The 17,945-nt window shown below is 41.4% G+C and overlaps 3 non-coding genes across 3 annotated transcripts; all 3 read left to right on the forward strand.

The window, feature by feature from the left end:
• Positions 1-202: 202 nt before the first annotated feature.
• On the forward strand, positions 203-343 carry LOC146783558 (U4 spliceosomal RNA). The gene has a single exon (XR_014971276.1). It is a non-coding gene; the product is annotated as a U4 spliceosomal RNA (small nuclear RNA).
• A 4,019-nt stretch (positions 344-4,362) lies between these two features.
• Positions 4,363-4,503, forward strand: LOC146783559 (U4 spliceosomal RNA). Its single transcript, XR_014971052.1, has one exon. It is a non-coding gene; the product is annotated as a U4 spliceosomal RNA (small nuclear RNA).
• Positions 4,504-5,323: 820 nt separating this feature from the next.
• Positions 5,324-5,464, forward strand: LOC146783560 (U4 spliceosomal RNA). Its single transcript, XR_014971273.1, has one exon. It is a non-coding gene; the product is annotated as a U4 spliceosomal RNA (small nuclear RNA).
• The last annotated feature ends 12,481 nt before the right edge of the window (positions 5,465-17,945 follow it).

The raw sequence follows: 17,945 nt of genomic DNA on the forward strand, positions 1-17,945 counted from the left end.
CAGAGCCCAATGGGCACTTATCTGCAGAACCAACAGAAGATAAAGTAGTCCACCTGATGTCTGGCTTTTGACCTGAGTGATAGAAAACATAGAAAGTATGCTTGCATATCTCTCTGATCAGTGCATATGTTCCAACTTTGTCTCCCTGTAAGAGACAAAAGTGTCACGATTGTGGGACTGCTCATATTGCCAATTGGAAGTTATCTCCAAATAGTGGCAGTATTGTAACCAATGTGGTGTATCTGAGGTGTGATTGTTGCTTATTCAAAACTTTGCGCAATACCTAGTCTTGTCAACTTGAACAACAGTTGTTGTTGGTAATTTAGGATAATCTTTACGGAGGCTAGATCAATTGTGTCAAAAAATGATTGATTATACATCAATGTATTTATTCAGTAAGAAAAAAGGTGTAGATATTTTTCATAGAATATCAATACTCTTTGCTCGATATGTTTTTCATTAACTGTTTCATTTCAACCAACGTGTTTTTTATATGCGTAAAAGAGGGTCCGCTTAATCATTAGGTAAGGTACACATATTAAACTTTGGGTGCTAATTGATTTAGAAGCTGCGCAGTGTCCGAAGATTCAGACATTTATTCAGCATCTCTCTAGGTTTTAGATCAAATGTACTATTGTGAGAAAGTGGCTCTGTATATACTGTTCCAAAATAGGTACAGGGTGTACAGAGTCCACAGTCCCCAGAGGTTTGGCAGAGGCTAAAGTTAGAAATAACCTTAGTCTCTAAAGTGGTAGCTTGGTCGAGCAGTAAGGCAGTATCAGAGGACAGTGTAAAGCATTTGTTGTACACACTCAGTCAGCGAAATGATTTCACACACTCAATAACTGAACTCTAGGCCAATGGTTTGTATAAAAAATATATGTCTGTTTTGTTTTAGAACCAACAATAGGAATTAAAATATACTTTCTCAGAATGAGATGCTTTATTTAAATACTTTTGCAATATGCAATTGGCTTTTGTAGAAAGTTATAAGTTGTTGCAATAGGCAACACAGTTTTAAACACAATAATGCATTGAGTTCAATGGAAATTTCAAGTTATTTGCAATAGATTACTTTCAGGATTACTTTAGAGATTCCAGGACTGGATCCTAGATTCAGTCCTGGGACAGTACTTAGAAACAAGTGATAAAAGTCGACTTAGTTACTACTAGGATTTTTAAGTAATATTTTGCTATTTTAAAAGTTGACACTTAGAAGAAATTTCATAGAAAACAGTCAATGATTCCCTAAGGAAGAAAATTCAAGCTGCAGGTATAGTATGTTCTCGTTACTTTTGTAATCCAGTACTGGGTGCCTAGACTCAGTACTGGGACCTTTATCCAAAACAGGTAAGTAATTACGTTTTCAGAAGTTATACGATTTTTAAAGAATATTTAAAGTTTGCAGAAATTGACACTCTGAAGAAATTTCACAGAAAAACAGTCAATGATTCCCTATGGAAGAAAATTGGGTTACTGGTAAGTACAGTTGTAAGTATTTTTCAGAGTCAGTGCTGGGCACCAAGATCCAGCACTGGGAGCTCACCTAATAGCAGGTGAGTATTTTCGTTTTCGTTACTCGGCTGATTTTTGGTGAATATTTTAAGTTTTGAAAACTCCACACTTTGAAGAAATTTTCAGAAGAAACCAGTCAATGTTACCCTACGGAGAAAATTGAGTTATCGGTTTAAAGGTAAGTACTCGACTGGCAGAGTTAAGGTTCTGGGCATAGACTCAGGGGTCTCCCAGGGTCAGGTAGGTAGAGTATTTTCACCCTCAGCGGCACAGGGGCAGCCGGGTGCAGAGAGAGTTAGGCCCAATGTTATCCTATGAGATGTAGGGGGGCCTTGGTTGGTGGCTGCTGACTAGCAGGCTACGCGGCTGTGGGAGCTGGGCTCCTGGTCACTTGCTCAGGGCAAATGGGGAAGTAGATAGGTGTAGAGGTTACACTGCCAGGGCCACTCGGGCGGCTGGGTGCAGGGTGCTTTTGAGCTCTTGGGCGCTCAATTGATTTCAATGGGAGAGCTCCGGTTTAGAAAAAGATTGCAAGCTCGGGGACGAAGATTCTTTAGGTGCCACCACCACTTCGAGAGGTAAGTTGGGTAGTTGGAGGATAGGTAGGTACCCAGGATTTGGGCACAGGGAGCCGCAGGGCGCCGGGTGCAGGGGTGCCTTTTGGTGTCGGGAAATCTTACCCTCTGTTGATCGCGTTGGGGGGTACATGGTTCTGAGGCTGCAGGTGTCGTCAGGAGCGTCTAGGGAAGTCCTTGGGTGCCGGACTCGGGTTCACAGTCGTCGTGGGGTCGTCCTCGTGGTCTTTGGTCACTCCGGCACAGGCCAGGCTTGGCGGGTGCAGAGTGTGTAGGGTTCGCGGTTCTGGGCTGATGCCAGGGATTAGAAGTAGATTTTGAGTAGAGCCTCTACTCATGGGAGTCCCAGGGGCTTAGAGCCAAAAGGTAGCCAGGTCCTCCGGGGTTTGTGAGGTTGCTGGCCACAATAGATGCCGGGTTGGAGCAGGAGCAGGTTCGAGTGTCGCCAGGCCTGTAGGGCTGGTGCCAAAGCAGTTGGTGTCTTCCTCTTCTTAGCAGCTGCAGGGCAGGTCTTCTTTCTTCTTCCTCTTCTTTGTATTTCGGAATCTGGAATCTGGGGAAGGAAGGTTCAGGGTGCCCCTAAATACTAAATTTAGGGGCGTTACAGGTAGGCGAAGGGCAGGGACCAATGGGTCCCTGTCCTGAGGTGAGTACACCCCCTATTCAGCCACTCTCCTCTGGGAGGGGGGCAGCAGCCTAGTCCTGATTGGGTAGGGCCTCCCATCTTCAAGATGGCGAGCGCCCGGAGATGTGCTTCACCTCGCCTTCCCCACCTGAGGGGTGGAGTTGGCAGGCTGGCCCATCCCCTGTCCTTGTTTGGGGTTTCCGGCCAAGCTTCCCGCCAGAGTGGGGGTTGCAAGTGGCCTGGGGAAGCTCACAGAGGCGGCATGCCTTTAAAGCTTCCCCCTGCCCATCCTGGGGGAGGAGATCTAGCATCTCGCCCAGGATGTGCATTGTTGCAGACCCAGGAGAGCAGGGGCTCTCCTACCCAGGGGTCCAGCAACATGTCTGCTGTGTGGCAGCCTAGGCAGCCTCAGAACAGACGTGGATTGTAGGTTAGGTTTCAGGGGGCCTCTCTAAGATGCCCTCTGTGGTGCTTGGTACATTAAATACCATACTGGCATGAGTGTGGGTTTAATGTGCTGAGCAGTTTGATACCAAACTTCTCAGTCTTCTGTGCTGCCATTATAGCGCTGTGGAGTTCGTGTTTGACAAGCTCCCAGCACCATGTACTCTTAAATGGAAGCACTGCACTTACATGGCCCAGGAATGGACCTGGGTACTGTAGGGGCACCGGGCTCCTGCCTCTGTGCCCACACCACTGGCATAGGGCACCCAGCTAGAGGGGTGGCTGATGTATGCCAGGGCAGTGAAGGTTGTGGGCATGGCACACAGGGATGTGTGCCATGTCGATTCTCTGTTTTGTCTTGTACCCAGACACTCAGCCTGCCAGGGCAGTGTGTGTGTGTTAGGGTACAGGGCCTCTAAGGGTGGCACAATGAGTGCTGCAGCCCTTAGAGGCCTTCCCTGGTCACAAGGCCCTGGGTACCTAGGGTACCACTTACCAGGGGCTGACATGTGGCCAGGGTTTGCCAATTTTGTTTTGAGATTTTAGTTTTGGGAAGGAACATAGGCCCTGGGCTCCTGATTGGCAGGAGTCCAGGGCACACTCAGTCAAAGTACATTCAGCAATTCAGCAAAAAGTGGGGGCATACCATTCAAGAAAGATGGCACTTTCACACAACTATTTTGTCGGCTATTGAGTGAATAGCTGAGATTGTACACTCCTTTGTCCGCAGACTGATATGTATCCATTTACAAGAAAGGCATCTCGTATCCGGGTGAACAAGAGGCACCAAAGTTAACTCTTGTAATATTCTAGAATAGTACACCTTTGGTTGCTTTCTTGCATTTAGGTACAAGAACTAGTTGTGGGAGGAGCCTGCTTGGGCTTAGGAGGATATGTGGTTGCATACATAATCATGTACTGATGACATCCCACATAGAGAGGGATGAAGGGAGGTGCCAAAGGAGGCTGTATAGTGAAATCTGCTAATTAGCATACGGAATCCCAGAGCCCAACGGGCACTTACCTGCAGAAGCAACAGAAGATAGAGTAGTACATATGATGTCTGGCTTTTGACTCGAGTGATAGAAAACATAGAAAGTATGCTTGCATATCTCTCTGATCGGTGCACGTTTCAAATTTGTCTCCCTGTAACAGACAAAAGTGTCACCGTTGTGGGACTGCTCATATCACCTAGCTGATGTTATCTTTGTGCAGTGGCAGTATCATAGCCAATGAGGTCTATCCGAGGCGTGATTATTGCTTATTGAAAACTTTACCCAATACCCCGCCATGTCAACTTGAAAAATAGTTGATATTGGCAATTTTTGATAGTCTCTATGGAGGCTGGATCAATTGTGTCAAAAGAAGATTGATTATACATCATTATAGTTATTTAGTAAGCAAAATGTGTAGATATTTTTCATAGAATGTCAATACTCATTGGTCAATATGTTTTTTTAACAACTGTTTTATTTCAACTAAAGTGTTTCTCATATCAGTGGAAAAGGGTCCTCTTAATCAATAGGTAAGGTACACGTATTAAACTTTGTGATCTAATTGTCTTGGAAGCTGCACAGTGTCCAAAGCTTCAGACATTCATTCAGCATCTCTCTAAGTAGCAGAGCTAATGTGCTATTTTGTCGGCTATTGAGTGAATAGCTGAGATTGTACACTCCTTTGTCGGCAGACTGATATGTATCCTTTCACAAGAAAGGCATCTTGTATCTGGGTGAACAAAGAGGTGCCAAAGTGAACTCTTGTAATATTCTAGAATAGTACTCCTTTGGTTGCTCTGCTTGCATTTAGGTACAATAACTCGTTTTGGAAGGAGCCAGATGGGGCTTAGGAGTATATGTGTTTGCATACAGAATCATGTACTGATGACATCACACATAGAGAGGGATGAAGGGAGGTGCCAAAGGAGGCTGTATAGTGAAATCTGCTAATTAGCATATGGAATCCCAGAGCCCAATGGGCACTTATCTGCAGAACCAACAGAAGATAAAGTAGTCCACCTGATGTCTGGCTTTTGACCTGAGTGATAGAAAACATAGAAAGTATGCTTGCATATCTCTCTGATCAGTGCATATGTTCCAACTTTGTCTCCCTGTAAGAGACAAAAGTGTCACGATTGTGGGACTGCTCATATTGCCAATTGGAAGTTATCTTCAAATAGTGGCAGTATTGTAACCAATGCGGTGTATCCGAGGTGTGATTGTTGCTTATTCAAAACTTTGCGCAATACCTAGTCTTGTCAACTTGAACAACAATTGTTGTTGGTAATTTAGGATAATCTTTACGGAGGCTAGATCAATTGTGTCAAAAAATGATTGATTATACATCAATGTATTTATTCAGTAAGAAAAAAGGTGTAGATATTTTTCATAGAATATCAATACTCTTTGCTCGATATGTTTTTCATTAACTGTTTCATTTCAACCAACGTGTTTTTTATATGCGTAAAAGAGGGTCCGCTTAATCATTAGGTAAGGTACACATATTAAACTTTGGGTGCTAATTGATTTAGAAGCTGCGCAGTGTCCGAAGATTCAGACATTTATTCAGCATCTCTCTAGGTTTTAGATCAAATGTACTATTGTGAGAAAGTGGCTCTGTATATACTGTTCCAAAATAGGTACAGGGTGTACAGAGTCCACAGTCCCCAGAGGTTTGGCAGAGGCTAAAGTTAGAAATAACCTTAGTCTCTAAAGTGGTAGCTTGGTCGAGCAGTAAGGCAGTATCAGAGGACAGTGTAAAGCATTTGTTGTACACACTCAGTCAGCGAAATGATTTCACACACTCAATAACTGAACTCTAGGCCAATGGTTTGTATAAAAAATATATGTCTGTTTTGTTTTAGAACCAACAATAGGAATTAAAATATACTTTCTCAGAATGAGATGCTTTATTTAAATACTTTTGCAATATGCAATTGGCTTTTGTAGAAAGTTATAAGTTGTTGCAATAGGCAACACAGTTTTAAACACAATAATGCATTGAGTTCAATGGAAATTTCAAGTTATTTGCAATAGATTACTTTCAGGATTACTTTAGAGATTCCAGGACTGGATCCTAGATTCAGTCCTGGGACAGTACTTAGAAACAAGTGATAAAAGTCGACTTAGTTACTACTAGGATTTTTAAGTAATATTTTGCTATTTTAAAAGTTGACACTAAAAAGAAATTTCATAGAAAACAGTCAATGATTCCCTATGGAAGAAAATTCAAGCTGCAGGTATAGTATGTTCTCGTTACTTTTGTAATCCAGTACTGGGTGCCTAGACTCAGTACTGGGACCTTTATCCAAAACAGGTAAGTAATTATGTTTTCAGAAGTTATACGATTTTTAAAGAATATTTAAAGTTTGCAGAAATTGACACTCTGAAGAAATTTCACAGAAAAACAGCCAATGATTCCCTATGGAAGAAAATTGGGTTACTGGTAAGTACAGTTGTAAGTATTTTTCAGAGTCAGTGCTGGGCACCAATATCCAGCACTGGGAGCTCACCTAATAGCAGGTGAGTATTTTCGTTTTCGTTACTCGGCTGATTTTTGGTGAATATTTTAAGTTTTGAAAACTCCACACTTTGAAGAAATTTTCAGAAGAAACCAGTCAATGTTACCCTATGGAGAAAATTGAGTTATCGGTGTGCTGGAGCAGAGTTTTCTTTTAGAAAATTCATGGGTTTTTGAAGCTCTGGCATGTCTATGTGTTTTATTAATTTATTAATAAATAACAACTAATTATTTGTCTTGTGCAAGTGTGTTTTACTAATCAACCCGTTTGTCCTAACACAAGAGAAAGTTACATGAGGGTTAGCATGCGTGTGCTGTTTCTGTATTTACAATAACGTGCAAGTTTTCATGTTTAAACGTTGCTGTGTGCTATTTATTTTGAGCACAAAACGCTGTCTGAATTAATGCTTTTTATGTCGCAAAGCTAGATAAATGCATACACATAAGGGTATTAGTGGGGTTTACACTGTTTAATCATTATGCTGTAGTAACGTTTATTTTGTCTCTTTAATTAAAGATGGGCTATTGTGGCCTATGGAGGCCTAATCCATGATGGCTGATTTTATGAGCCTGGCCTCGAGTGAATATTCTGTGATGTGGCAAGGGAGACCCCTGCTGGAAATCGGTTGAAGACAACTGACCATGGTCCTTCTATAAAACTTTCCATGAGGACAGCAGCAGTTTTGGGTGTTCTCCAAGAAAAGTGAAAGTGTCCTTGGCGATCTCGGAGGACAAAGGAGCTTCTGAAATAAACTCTGAGCTGTAGCTCGGCTGTCGAGGGAAGCGGAATGAGTTGGATACTTTAATAGTTTCTGTTTCTTGGTTCCTGTTCCGTGGTTACGTCCTGTGACTTTTCCTGAGCGAAGATTTTCAGATGTAGCAATGTTACATCTCTTCCTTCTCGTTCTGCTCAGTGATACAGTTTATCCTGCCAATTTTATGTGTGTTTCTATTGTATTTTTCATTATAAAAACTGTTAGCTTAGGGAGGGCTCTCCCCACTCTTTTGCCACTTGCCATTTTACCTTCGCTGCGTGAACTTGCGTTGCTGAGGACTGATGCTGAGGACTGTCCTGAGAGACTTTGCCAAGAGACTGGTCCTGACCCGTTCTGACACTTAGTTAGAATAGGTAACTATGAGAAATGATTTATTCTGATTTATTTTGACTAATTTTAGATAAAGCAATATAACTTTTAAACATGGTGTTGAATATTTCTTTCCTTGTCAATTATTGAGTATATTTTTGATCATTGTTTATAGATTGCTTATGGTATGTTTAAGGACAACCACTATAATCAGGTCCTATCACTTAGATATAGATGCAGGGTGGTTTAGGAGTTTTCTTCCCACAGGTTTATTGCTGGTAGAGTATTTGAGTGTATGTTAGTGAAATGGGCCCTAGCGTATGATGAATGTATGTGCGTGTAACTGTGAGATTACTCTATCTGTGGTAGTGGGCATATTTTTGATACCCTGATCTGTATCAATTTCTCTGGTAGCAGAGGATGGTTATAGATGGTTGTCTTGATCTGATAAGATAAGATTGCTTGTATATTGGCTTATTGATTATTGACTTATTTTGATGTTGTTGGTATTTGTGCACTAATACTATATGTTGGAGTCGTAATGTTGAGTTATATGTAGTGCTTCTGGAACTTGGAAGCTGGAAACAGTTCCGTAGTAGGGCAGAGGAAGGTGTATATGCTGCTCTCGGGAAAGACGGGATTGTAAGGAATTACGTGTGACAATAGAAGTTGCGCGTTCACATTGTCTGGGTTCGGAATCAGTGACATTATTGTATGTTACTATTAGAATATATTTCTGGTATATAAGGAGTGTGTATCATAGTGAAGGTTATCTGTGAAACTCTGGTCTTAAGTCCCAGGGATCCGTAAGGATTGCCGTTAAAGCTTATTGCGGGAGGAGTAATAGGTATTCTCTGAGCTTGTTTGAGGAACTGGGCGAAGTTGCTTAGTGGTTGTGAGTTATAATTCTGTACAGAGACAGATTGTGCGCTGTTCTCAAGAAGCAGGATTCTGTGTGTATGTACCATATTTTTCTCGTATGAATGTGCGTGGATGCATATACATTTATTGATTGTAAGACTCTTTGGATAAGTCCTAGGGGAAACAGTTATGAGATGTATGTAAGTTTGTTGACCCTTGAGAAATAGTCTCTTTTACTATTCTGTGGTTAGCGAAGCAGACAATGGAGATGTTTTTATGTTGTAACTAATAGATTTTGTAGAAATTTTGACACACGAAGTCTACTGAGAGTTTTGTAAAGGAGGGGTAGACGAGTGATAGAGACAGGAGACAGAGACTGCAGCGGCTGCTGACGTCACAGAAGGTCCGCGCACTGATTGGATAGTGAATCAGAATAGGGTTCGCGCTAGGATTGGTGCGTTAGTGTGAGTCGCGCAGGGATTGGAAGAGCTGATTAGTGACGTAGACGCTCCAGGATTGGTGCGTTAACTCGTATTGTATATTTATAGTACGGGAAGAGTAGAGAGTTTTGGTAAAGCGCTAAAATGTATTACCAAGAAGAGAAAAAGAAAAAGACCTTCTTTGGAAAAGTTAAGAAGTGGTTTAGCAAGGATAAAGAGGTCAAAACGAGAGAGGGTGAGTTGCTACCTCCAGCGAAAACACCTGCATCCTTCATGGCTGCGAAATATGGATTACATACCTGTATATGGTTGCAGAATTGGGTTGAGTATACTAAAGAAGATGGTGTTCTAGCCTTTCCAGAACATGGTTCATTTAATTTGGCCGTGTTGAGAAATTTACGGGAAAAGATGGTACGTCTGGACCCGAAGCCGAGACCTACACAGTTCGAGGCTTTGGTGGAATGGGAAGAGGAAATATATAATAGAGAAAGACAAAGATCTGGAGGTCAGTACAGATATATGTTTGGGAGGAGACATGATCGTGAAACACATCATGATCGAATGAAAAGGTGGCGAGATGCTAATATGTCAGAGGGATTATATCCTATGAGAACAGTTGAAGTTTCTGCTCCTTCTGTGGAAAGGGTTTCTGAGTCAGATATGAGAAGATATGGAGAGTATGAAGATGAGGTCTTGAATGACATGATTTACAAAAGACCACCTCCATATAGACCAGAACCAGATGAGAGTACACCAGTTGTTTCTCCGATAAGAAATACAGTTTGTACTATTGAGACAGAAAAGGTGACGCCTGAAGCTAGAGGTAGTAATCGAGGTAGTGATGAAAATGCCAGACAATTAGCCAGAACTACAACGGAGCTGATTGAGAAAATTAGGGAGTTAACGAAGAATCTAGAAGCTGTTACGGTGCCTGTAACTATAGGTCCAGTTATTCCTGTGTTTGATAAACAGAGGACAGTTGAGAATGGACTGGTGGTTCCATATGTTGGGAATGATTTGACAAATTCAGCTGGTCCTTCAGGAGACTCGGGTAAGAGGACAGAAAGAAGTGACCTGAGACGATCAAGACATGACACATGTAGTGAACTATTGGATGCTAGTGAACCTAGTTGTTCAGGGATGCCAATTTTAGAACCGCAGAAAAAAGTGGTTCCAGTGAGAAAAACTGCTGAAATAACGGCTGACGATTTGAATGATTGGATGAAGGTTCTTCAGAAAAAGGATAAGGATTCACAAGTTATTGATGTGGTTAAGTTACGTATAGAATTAGAAGAGCTTGTGACAGGAACAGTTCCAACAGAAATCCTGAAGAGTCATCATGATGGTGAATTAATGTTTATGTGCAAGAGCATAACATGGAGAGCAAGAAATACACATGATAGACTAAGAGCGATAGCAAATGAGCAAGGAGTTGACATTGATAGAGTAAAGGCTTTACAGAAAACGTATAGGATGGATTTCACAGAGAAGGACATTGAAAATTTGAATACTTCTGGTAGAACAGGACAGATTAAAGAAATGGTGGCATTATTGCGAAGATGGGGTGATGTAGAAAAGTGGAAGGATAGGTGGTATAAGAAAAGAGAGGAATCTGAAGACAGAACAACTTATTCAGCATTTCCAGTGAGAGAAAAGGAGAAACCAGTGAGTAACTATCCCATGAGAGAAATACCTGGAGGAGGATATGTACATGTTCCATGGACCAGACAGGATATTTTATCATTTACGAATGATTTCCCTCGATTGAGAGAAAAGCCCGTCGAGTGGTATAGGCAGGTAGACAGGTTTGTGAAATTGTCAAAAGTGCTGTGGGTTGACCTGAATAGTCTGTTTGATATAATTGTTCCAGCAGACTTGTGGACTGAGTGTAAAATAGTTGTGAGTTGGCCTACTGAAGAGTATCCAAGAGATCCAAGAACAGGGGCACCAGATCCAGAAGTGATGAGGAAGTATGATCAGGTGATGGTATACCTGAAGAGTAAAGTACCTCCAAAAGAGACAGACTGGGTTAAGATAGATCGAACACAACAGGAAGCAAAGGAATCAGTTCATGCTTTTTACGAAAGGCTGATACTGGCTTTTAAACAATTCAGTGGAGATGAACACCTGGGTGACAAGGATTTAAGTCATTTTGTATACCGATTTGTATATGGTCTTAGACCTGAAATCGGTGAGAGAATTCGTGAACACACAGTGGATTGGCAGAGTAAGAAAGTAGATGAGATCCTGAGGCATGCAAAATATTTCAGTGATGAAATTGAAGCAAAACAAAGAAAGCTGAAAGAGAAAGCGATGTGGGCACAGGTGAAAGTTGCAGAAAGACAAGAAGCACAGTTGGTGGAACAGGCAAATAATCCAGGAAATAATGCAGGGAATAGACCGAGATTTGCAGGAAAAGGAAAGGGAAGTCTTGAGGAAGCAAAGAAAAAGTTCCCGTGTCACAACTGTGGCCAACTGGGACATTGGAGATCTGAATGTCCTAATCCACCATTAGTGAATAATGAGGGTAAATCCTTAAATCAACAGGTGCAGAATGAAGGGAATAACCAGCAGCAACAGCAACAGAAAGTTGTGAGACAGCAGAGTCAAGAGCCAAAACCGCCCTTGCCGCAGAATAGAGGGGTACAAAAATACAATCAGGATTCGGGATTCTACAATGATGAGCAGGTAAATAAACCAAGACGTACTAACAAAGTACAGCAGTACTTGTTAAAGAGTGAAGGGAGTGAGTCTGAGGGTGATTATTGACGGTGCCGAAGAGAGGAGGAAGAGTGCATACTTGGTGCAACTCTAGAAATAGACCAGGCAGGACCATTTGTGGATGGAAAAATAAATGAAGAGAGTGTTACTTTTTTGGTAGACACAGGTGCGACAAGATCAACTGTCAGGTCAACAGATGTTAGAAATCTTCCTCTCTCGGATGAAGCAATCCAAGTAGTTGGTGTAGCCAATACACAAATCAGAACACGTCTTACTGAACCAGTAAGAGTACAGATAGGGAAATTTTCAGACATGCACAGATTTATTGTCTGTGACACGAGTCCAGTGAACCTGTTAGGTAGGGACTTATTGTGTAAGATGAACTGCACAATTTTCTGTACACCGGATGGAATAGCTTTTGAAACACCAGATGATGATGTTTTCTACCGAATGACTCTAGAAAATAGAGAAAGTGAGTTAATTGGTGCATTTGCAGTGTTCAATCCGGAGGATTTGCCTCAAGTGCTGAGAGACACAGTGAAAAGAGCAGTTTGGGATTTTACAGTAGAGGATGTGGGATTGATGAATAATGTAGATCCAGTGAAAATTGCAGTGAAAGAGGGAATTACATATCCTAACATTCCTCAGTACAAAATGACACCAGAAATAATTGAAGGGATAACTCCTATAATTGAGAAAATGATTCAGCAAGGAGTTCTGAGAGAACTATTGAGTAGTCCGTGTAATTCACCGATAATGGGACTGAAAAAGCCTAATGGCAAATTCAGAATAGTGCAAGACCTGAGAAAAATTAATCAGATTGTGGTGGCATGTTGTCCCATTGTGCCAAATCCATCAGTGATTCTGTATCAAATTCCACATGATGCTGAGTGGTATACAGTGATTGATTTGTGTCATGCGTTCTTTTCAATTCCATTGCATCATGACAGCCAGCCGATTTTTGCATTTAGGTTTGGCCAGCGGATTTTAGCATGGTGTCGTATCCCACAGGGGTATACGGAGAGTCCTTCGATATTCAATCAGTTATTGAAAAGATCGTTGGAAAGTCTGATCATGCCTGAGAGTTCAGTGCTAGTACAATACATTGATGACCTATTGGTGGCATCAAAGACACGTGAAGCTTGTGAAGTGGATACCATAGCTTTACTGAATCATCTGGCAGATGGAGGGTTAAAGGTATCTCCAGCCAAATTGCAATTTTGCAAGAAAGAGGTTCATTATCTTGGACACAATATTGAAAAAGGTCTGAGAAAAGTGACGACTGACAGGATCAGAATAATCAGAGAAATGAAAGCTCCAAAAACCCAGAGAGAAGTGAGAATGTTCCTGGGTATGGTGGGATATTGTCGTCAGTGGATAATTAATTTTTCCCTGATAGCAAAGCCATTGATTAAATTGACAAAAAGTGAAATGACAGATCCATTGGATCTGGATGCAGAACAATTGGCAGCATTTGAAGAGCTCAAAACTAAAATGTGTGAAGCTCCAGCTTTGGGTATGCCTGACTACGAAAAAGAGTTCGAACTGTACTGCAGTGAGAGAAATGGATGTGCACTTTCAGTGTTAATCCAGAAACATGGACAACTGAGAAGACCTATTGCGTACTTCTCATCGACACTTGACCCTGTGGCTGTGGGTTTACCAGGTTGTCTGAAATCTGTGGCTGCAACATGCAGAAGCCTGGAACAGAGTGAGGGGATCATAATGGGATATCCTGTAAGGGTATTCGTACCTCACAATGTGGCAATTCTTTTGACAAGAAGCAGAACTCAGCATATGTCACATAGTCGGTTGACTAAGTATGAAAAAGTGATTCTGGGAGCATCAAACGTGACTCTTGAGAGATGTGTGAATGTGAATCCAGCGACACTTTTACCAGACATTGAAAATGTGGGTGTGAAAATGGAAGATGATCATGATTGTTTGGATGTGCTTGAGTACTGTACAAAACCAAGACCAGACATAAGGGATCTTCCCTTACATGAGAGTGATCATGTGTTGTTTGTGGATGGATCATGCCTGAGAAATGATAATGGTGTGTTATGTGCAGCATATGCGGTGTGCAAAGTTTCAGAGGTTATGGAAGCATCACCATTGAAAGGAGTGAAATCTGCGCAAGTTGCTGAATTAGTGGCATTGACAAAAGCTTGTGAGATTGGGAAAGATTTGAGAACAACTGTGTTGACCGATAGTCAGTATGGATTTGGAGTGGTGCATGACTTTCGCCAGCTTTGGCTACAAAGAGGTTTCTTGACATCGGGTGGAACTCCGATAAAGAATGCTGAACTGATTGGAAAATTGCTTGAGGCGATACAGCTGCCTAAGGAGTTAGCAGTTGTAAAATGTGCAGCACATGGTCCAGGGGATGATTTTATCACGGTTGGCAATAGGTATGCCAACGATGTGGCGCAGTATTGCGCCAAGACGAACCAGTCGATTAACAGGGAAAGAGAGAAGGAAATGTCTTTTCTTTCTGTGATGTTTACTAATGTCCTAGAAACGTGGGATGAAGTGAAGCAGTTACAAGATGAGGCAGGAAAAGAAGAGAAACAAGATTGGGTAAAGGCAGGATGTGCTCCAAGAGAAACAGACCATGTTTGGGTCTACAGAGATGGCAGACCAGTGATGCCAAACTCAATCTTGTCGTCAATGACAAGGATGTATCATGGCCAGGGACATCTGGGGAGGGACGCAATGGTTAGGTCCTTTAAACAAACCTGGTACAATGCAAAGTTCAGGACAATTGCAGAGAGCATCTGTCAAAGGTGTTTGATTTGTCAGCAATTTAACACTGGGAAAAAGACAGTGGTGAGTCTAGGAACAATAGGCAGAGAAGGAGGTCCTTTTACAAGAATGCAGATTGATTTCATTGAAATGCCCCAAGTAAACAGACTGAGGTATGTTCTAGTGGTAGTCTGTTTGTTTTCAAGGTGGGTGGAAGCTTACCCGACTAGAAGAAATGATGGATTAACAGTGGCAAAGTTACTGTTGAGGGAGTTGATTCCTAGGTACGGGTTTCCAGTTACAGTTGAGTCTGATAGAGGTAGACACTTTCAAAATGAACTCATAGGTTTGATTTGTGAAGCATTGAAAATACAGCAGAAGCTACATTGTGCATACCGACCAGAGGCTTCTGGTGTGGTTGAGCAGATTAATGGCACAATCAAGAATAGGATTGGAAAAATGTGCTTAGCCACTGGCATGAAATGGCCAGATGTTTTGCCTCTAGTTTTGATGACTATGAGATCTACTCCAGATAGAACTACAGGATTGAGCCCGCATGAGATAATCATGGGACGTGCAATGCGCCATGCATATGTGCCTGTGAATAAATTGGTGACAATAACTGATGACATGATTTTGGATTACTGTAAAGGCCTGGCTGACGCAGTTCATTCTGTGTTTCACCAGGTTGGAGAAGAAGCTACCACACTTGAGAAGAAGCAAGCCCATGATCTAAGTCCAGGAGACTGGGTGAGGATTAAGGTGCACAGAAGAAGAAATTGCTTGATTCCAAGGTGGGGAAGGCCAAGACAAGTTATTCTGACTACGACAACTGCAGTAAAGTGTGCTGGGGTGAAGCACTGGGTACATGCAAGTCATACTCTGAGAGTTCCAAATCCAAAAGAAGGGACTGGTGAAGAGTATTTTGAAGAGTCAGATTCTAGTGATGGTGAAGATCCTGAAGATACGGAATCAGTGAGAAAAGAAGCAGAAAGTGCTTCAAGAGATTCACTGCGAGTATCAGAAAGGAGATCAGATTCTGTAAAAGAGCCTGAAGTTTCAAGTAGCAGTGGAGGAAAAAGAAAAGAAAAGAGAAATCACGCAGAAACTACTCCTGAATCAGAAGAGGAGGAGATTGAAGAACCACTTGAGATTGTACTTGAAGAAGCAGGGTCAGAAGAAGATAGAGAGGGACAGATTGCGGAAGACCCCCGAGGAGGTGTAGGGAACATTGATGAGGAGCTAGATGAAGGGACAAGTAGACAGCAAGAAGATTGCGTGTCGGAGACCCGAGGAGGGACAGAAGTAGGGAAGTCTCAAATAGTGGTGGAAAAATCTGTGGAGAAAAAGAAGACTGCTGTGAAACGAAAACAAAAGGCACTTGAGACAGAATTGAATGATGAAAATGAACAAACAGAGGGTCGAGTTCTGAGGAAGAGAACTTGGATTGAAGAAAAGAATAAGAAAGAAGTAAGACCGAAAAAGGTTGTGAAAGGAGATCGTTGGCCTAACAACAGAGTTAAGAGGCTGAGATGCAAAATAATAAGAGTAAATTCATCGAAAGCTGAACAAGTGAATGAAGTATCAAGTCAAAGTTCAAAAGCTGAAGGAGAAGAATCAAAGGAGTCAAAAGAACCAGTAGAAATAAAAAGAGTTAAAAGACTCAACCAAAAGTACAGATCACCGGAATGGTCTTATGTGACACTGTCTGAAGAAGGAAAAGAAGAAACAGTGACTCGAGATAATCCGGAAGTGGTCTTGAGAGAAGTGGTTGAGGAAGATACTGGTGAAATCCTGAAAGTACTCTTGACTGACATTGGAGAAGAGTCGGGTACTGAGGATTGTGATACTGGAGATCTGATACAGTTTGATGTTGAAGAAATTGGAGTGAAAAATGATGAGTATCCAAACTGAGTAAAAGAAGGATTCACTTGGACTGAGTGAATAGAAAGATCATTTGGAGAAACTGAAGAGTTGGAACAGACACTGAAGAATTTGAGAGTTCAAACAGTAGTGGAGTAGTAGAGGCTAAAAGAATTTGAGAGTTCAAACAGTAGTGGAGTAGTAGAGGCTAAACAGAAAATGGCTAACATAGAGAATAATCAAAATAGATGTGCCTTCTTTAAGAGGTGGTGTAGGATGTGCTGCTGTTGTACTGGATTATTAATGCTTCTATGGGGTGTTTTAGTTTTATTAGTTACTTTCAAAGTAGAGTTTGGGATGAATACAGAAAATATGACTAATATAGAGAAGAATTCACAAAAAGTAGTTCCTATTAGAAGTAGTAGTTACATACATAAAGATAGGTCAATTAATAATTTTTCCAGTAATGTTTTTTCAAAACTGTTGTATGAATATGTGAAGACAATGGAAGTGAGGGATTGCTATGTCTGCATGCAGTTACCTGCATCCGTTTCAGAGGGTGTTACTTATCACCATTTGCCAGCTACATATGGTATTTCTTGTAGTATTTTAAGTAGTGTTTTTTATTTGTTAGGGAAAATAGATTATAAGATGTCTAACAGAGATAGTATTTTTGGGCACTTGCCAATGAACAAAGAGCTGAATCCAGCTAAAGAAGCTAACACTTTTGGTGAGATTTTTATAGAAGAAAAAGGATTAACATTAGATTACATTTTTAAGAATAATTTAACTTGCAGTCTGAAAGAAGAAGAGAAAGCTTTCCTGGATATGGTAGAGGAAAGGAGAGTGAACATGCATGAGAAAGCGGGAAAATATGAAGTGAGTGAGACAATTTGGGACATTGAAATGGGAAAAGAATTGAAAAATGGGGTTAGTCCAACTTTAGCTTTGGATACACCACAGAAGGGTAAACTATGCATTACCAGAAGGAAATCCCAATATGATACATATTTTGTTGGAACTAGTGAGTGCCATGATACATACTTCATTGCGACTGGTTGGGGTTTCAGAGGTGGAGAAGATACAATTTTTCCGGGAGTGTACTATGTTTGTGGGAACAAGGCTTATTACAAGTTGCCTGACCATTGGTATGGCACGTGTTATGTGGGCCTGGTTTTTCCTAAGATTTTTCATACAGATAAAATAAGAGATGTAGAAGATATTAATTTACTAACACGTTTTAAGAGAGAAACTTGGTCTGGAATTGTGGGTGACATTTTTGGGGTTTTGATTCCAGCAGTGGGAATTTCTTTAAATGCTTATGGAATTCGGAAACTGTCCACAGTGGTTGATCGCTTATCGACAAATACCGCAGGAGGGTTTCTTTTGGTAAATACGGAATTAAGTGCCGTACGTGCCATGTCAATGCAAAATCGACTTGCCCTTGATATTCTTTTGGCCAAGGAGGGTGGAGTTTGTGGAATATTGAAAGTTCAACATTGTTGCACTTACATTCCTGACGAAAGTAAAGACCTGAAGGTCTATATCAAAAATA

The sequence above is a fragment of the Triturus cristatus genome, chromosome 11 (genome assembly GCF_964204655.1).
Source record: "Triturus cristatus chromosome 11, aTriCri1.1, whole genome shotgun sequence".
Taxonomy (NCBI): Eukaryota; Metazoa; Chordata; class Amphibia; order Caudata; family Salamandridae; genus Triturus; species Triturus cristatus.